We start from the raw sequence: 5,072 nt of genomic DNA, 5'->3' as shown, positions 1-5,072 counted from the left end.
TCGTATCCTTGATGCACATTTTCTGACAGGGACGCATGATCGTCAGACAGTGTGTGTTCCTGGGACGCAAACTTTAAATGCTCTTCCATTCGACAAAAATATTCGTAATTTTTAAATTTTTCTACTTAAATTTTGAACCTGGAAATCACCATTATGGGTTGATCTCGTGTGAGTTTCTCCTCACCAGACTCACCTGTGTGATTCTACCTGATTAAAATCGACCAATCAGCAACACAGCATCTGCTGGTTTTAACGCTGCAGTGAGAGAGGAGTTAGTTAGACCCTCCAGAGAACAAGAAGAGTCCTGTTGGGTTTGTCTGTCTGTTAAAACACTTTGGAACGTCTGATGGTGGGATTAAGAGATAGACTAATAAAGGGTGATTGATTGATTGATTGATAGATTATCACCATGCCTCAGAAAAAAGATGCAAAATTTGGAGAAAAAGCAAATGACAATGAGTGCATTCTTGGATAAAAAACAAAAGTTAATGACAAAAAGAGAAAGATATTACTACAGATATTACTACAGATATTACTACAGATATTACTACAGATATTACTACAGATGTCTGTGTAGGTTCTCAGTCATCAGGGTCATGGTTATCCAAGAGCTGTTGAGTCGATCCACTGGACGTTAAGAAAGTTCTTGAAGACGTTTCGTCTCTCATCCAAGAGACTTCTTCAGTTCAGAGAGTGGGTGTTAATGTCCCAGTTTATTAACCCTGTGGGGTGTGGTCAGATTATTACCCCTGTGGGGTGTGGTCAGTGCTTTTCACATTCCAACGACCGTCCTTAAACCCATCTGGCTACTCAACGATTGTTGGTGGGGGTGTCAGAGGGGGTCGTTGAGATGTGAGTTACACCTTTGTATGCTAATGAGGGTCATTATCATGAGACACCTCACCTGGGTCAATCCACTGAGACAATCTTTTTGGGAGTTTTCAAAGGACCTGATTATAAATGGGAGAAAGGTGATGTCACAGACCCCCCCCCCCCCCCCCCGTTCAGAGACGGCTTCTCCACTTTGACGTGGATGGCCTCTTTCACTCCTCTCTGAAACCATTTATCTTCCCTGTCCAGGATCTGAACATCTGTGTCCTGAAGTGAGTGTCCCTCTTCCTTGAGGGGGGGCAGACTGCTGAGTCCTGTCCTGATGTGTTGTCTCTTCTGTGTTGAGCCATGTTCCTGTGTAGTGGTTGTTTGGTTTCCCCCATGTAGACGTCTGTGCATTCCTTGCTGCATTTAACTTCTTACACCAGATTGGTCTTCTGACTGTGTGGTGGGGGGTCTTTTGGGTGGACCAGTCTTTGTCGGAGGGTGTTTCCCTGCTTAAAATACACAGAAACCTTGTGTTTGTTAAAGATCCTCCTCAGCTTTTCAGACACTCCAGACACAAACGGATCACTAAACCATTGTTTGCTCTCTTCCGTCCTCACTGGGTTGTTCTCCTTTCTGGATCTTGTGTGAGCTTTCACAAAGGTCCAGTCAGGATCTCCACAGGTTTTCAGTGCCCCTTTCAGGTGTTGGTGTTCTTTCACCTGGTCTTGGGCACTGGTTGGTAGCTTATCAGCCCTGCTTTGCAGGGTCCTGATGACGCCCAGCTTGTGCTCCAGTGGGTGGTGAGAGTCAAAAAGCAGGTACTGGTCCGTGTGTGTTGGTTTCCTATATACCCCAACATACAGACTTCTGTCATCTTTTATGCCGACCTCACAATCCAAAAAGGGCAAACTGTTGTCCTTTACATCCTCTCTGGTGAACTTGATGTTGCTGTCCACCAAGTTGATGTGTTCGGTGGAAGGTTGCACCTTGTGGATTTTTACCTTAACCCAGGTGTCGTCCACATACCGGAACCAGTGGCTTGGTGGTGTTCCGTTGAACGAGGTAAGGGCCTTGTGTTCCACCTCTTCCATGTACAGATTGGCCACGATAGGAGACACCGGCGAGACACCATGGGATATCCGTGTTTCTGCCTATAGAAGTTCCCTCTGTACTGGAAGTAGGTTGTGTTGAGGCAGAGGTCCATAAGTTGACAGATCTGGTCGGGGTTGAGGTTTGTCCTGTCGCTGAGGGTGGTGTCCTGTGAAAGCCGTTGTCTCACCGCTTCCACAGTCTCCGTTGTGGGGACACATGTGAACAGGGAGGTGACGTCGTAGGATACCATGGTCTCATCTGTATCCAGTCTCAGTCCTCTCTCCTTTTCCACAAAGTCCATGGAATTCTGTATATGATAGGGGTTGTTACCCACTAGTGGGGCCAAGATGGTTTCAACATGTTTGGCAATGTTGCTACAGAGTTGATGCTGCTGACGATGGGTCTGAGGGGGGCTCCTTCTTTATGGATTTTGGGGAGGCCATATATGCATGGTATAGCCTCCCCAGGGTACAGGTGGAAGTAGAGCAGGTGGTTTAAAGTTTCCTCCTTCTGTAGCTCCTGAAGGCAGTCCACAACCTTCTTTTTGTAGCTGCTGGTTGGGTCGCGCTTCAGGGTCTCATAGGTCATGCTGCAGCTGAGTAGGGACATAATCTTGCTGTGGTAATCTGTCGTGTTGAGGATTACCATGCATTTTCCTTTGTCTGCTGGAAGGATGGTGATGTTATGGTCCTTACTCAGCGCCATCACTGCCTTCCATTCCTGGGTGGAGAGGTTGGAACAGATTGGAACAGACAGATATTACTACAGATATTACTACAGATATTACTACAGATATTACTACAGATATTACTACAGATATTACTGAAATGTGTGTGTGTGAAGGTTCTGTCAGCTTGGTTCAGTGTCCACAGGAGAATATATGAATTAAAGGCAAAGAAAACTATTGAGTGAAAAGCAAAAGTGAAAAAAAAAACAAAACAAAAACTATTACATATTTATTTCTAAAAGTGTTATTTTAAATGACTACCAGGCTTCAACATGTTGATAAAACTAATACACAATTTTGCTTTTTTACTTAAAGAGTTATGATGTTTTAAATAAAAAAAATTAACAGTGTGTTTAGTTTTTATATTGAACTGTGTGAAAAACTCAATCCTTGCGTACGATTCTACCGTATATTCTGTTATTACTTTTGGGATGCATAAACGTCATGTTGGGATGGAAAAGCTCTTCTTGAAGCGCATCCCAGGATGCACTAGTTTCTGGAGGTAAAATGAACTATTTTCAAGAAAAAACTCATGTGTCGGTTACACACAAATGCATCTCCGTGCAAACAGAATGGCAACTAATTGCCGCAGATTATATAGTTAGAAAAATGTGGCACCGACACTTCCAGATTGACTGCCAATTGCTAAGGCAACATTTGCTTTATTATCCACCTGTGTAGTAAGGTTCACGTTGACTTTTTCCGGAGGATAATGATTGACTCTGTAAATGATAACACAGTTGAATACAATATGTGCCAAGACGCACTGGTGCACCGGCCTGTTCCCAGTGGGCACAACATAATTAGGTCAATAGACATAGATAGTATGCAAATAAGAAAAGAAAAGAAAATATTTTAGTTGAAAAATTATTTGGGCCAGGGCGATGGTTTGCTATAGCAATATGTAAAGTTTCTATAATAATATAATATTTAATATATGTGAGTGTCTCAGCTCCCCTCAGATGTATCATATCAAAGCTTTCCTGACAGCAATAAAGTGGGTGGCTCCAAGTATATTTATTTATTTATTTTTTTCAAATATGTACGTTCTGTACGCATCGGGCAGTGCATCGCAGAGCCACATGAAAAACACTCACAGCTACTTAGAACTGATGAGTTCACTTAGATCGGAGAGAACTCACGCAGACGAGAACAAACAAAATCTGCACAGAAAGAACTTGAATCCAGAATCTTGTTGCTATGAGGTAACAGAACCTCCTGCAGGATAAACTGCCCTCCATGGCTGTGGACCCCTACCTCGTGAGCTGGATCACGGACTACCTAACGGACAGACCCCAGTAGGTCCGTATGGGGGACTGTTTGTCTTCTATGGTGACCAGCAGCACGGGGGCGCCACAGGGGACCGTTCTCTCCCCCATTCTCTTCACCCTCTACACATCAGACTTCAAGCACAACTCGGATACATGCCACATACAGAAGTACTCCGATGACACTGCGATAGTGGCATGTATCCTGGAGGGTGATGAGGGGGGGTACAGGGCATTGGTGGCTGACTTTGTGGAGTGGTGCCAACAGAACCAGCTCCAGCTCAACGTCTCCAAGACAAAGGAGATGGTTCTGGATTTCCGGCGGGCACCTCCCTCTCCACAGCCAGTGATCATGGAGGGCAGTGAGGTGGAGGTGGTAGGAAACTATAAGTACCTGGGACTGCAGCTAGACAGCAGACTGGACTGGTCACTCAACTGGGACTGTGTGTACAAGAAGGGGCAGAGCAGGATGTACTTCCTGAGGAGGCTGGCCTCCTTCAACATCTGTCCTAAGCTCCTTCTCATGTTCTATCAGTCCGTAGTCTCCAGTGTGCTGTCATACGCCATTGTGTGTTGGGGTGGGGGGGGGCCAGGAAAAGAGATATGGACCGTCTGAACAGACTCATCCGCAGAGCGGGCTCAGTGGTCGGGCTGAGCCTGGACTCTGTGGAGACAGTTCTGGGGAGCAGGACCATGTCTAAAATTAAGGCCATCATGAACAACACCAGCCCCCCCCTACACACCACCTTCTCCCAGCAGAGAAGCACCTTCAGCGACAGACTGCTGTCACACAGCGCCTCCACAGAGAGGCTGAGGTCCTCCTTCTTGCCCCGTGCCATCAGGGGGTACAATGACTCTCTCAGGAGGAGCGGGGGGGAGGTGTCGAGGTCAGCACGGGGTTGAATGGATTTAATTTTGTACTGTTTATATATATATATATTTTTAAAAAATGTTATACTGTTTTATATTTTAATTTAATTTTATACTGTTTATATTTTAGTTATAGTTTAGTATATAAGTCCTGTTAGTGCTGCATGTGTCTGTTAGTGTAATGTATGTCTTGTGGTATGTCCTGTGATGTCAGTGTTTCTTTTTCTCCTGGTGTTTATCCAGTATTATTTGTTATGTAATGCCTGAGCAGTGGATATATGCAATTTCCTCCGGGA

The 5,072-nt window shown here is 44.9% G+C and overlaps 1 pseudogene; it reads right to left on the bottom strand.

Annotated features, from left to right (window-relative positions):
• Positions 1–941: 941 nt before the first annotated feature.
• LOC137587922 (uncharacterized) lies at positions 942–2,652 on the bottom strand (annotated as a pseudogene).
• Between the last annotated feature and the right edge of the window lie 2,420 nt (positions 2,653–5,072).

This window comes from Antennarius striatus, chromosome 20 (genome assembly GCF_040054535.1).
Source record: "Antennarius striatus isolate MH-2024 chromosome 20, ASM4005453v1, whole genome shotgun sequence".
NCBI classification, from domain to species: Eukaryota; Metazoa; Chordata; class Actinopteri; order Lophiiformes; family Antennariidae; genus Antennarius; species Antennarius striatus.
This window is presented reverse-complemented; position numbering and strand designations above follow the sequence as displayed.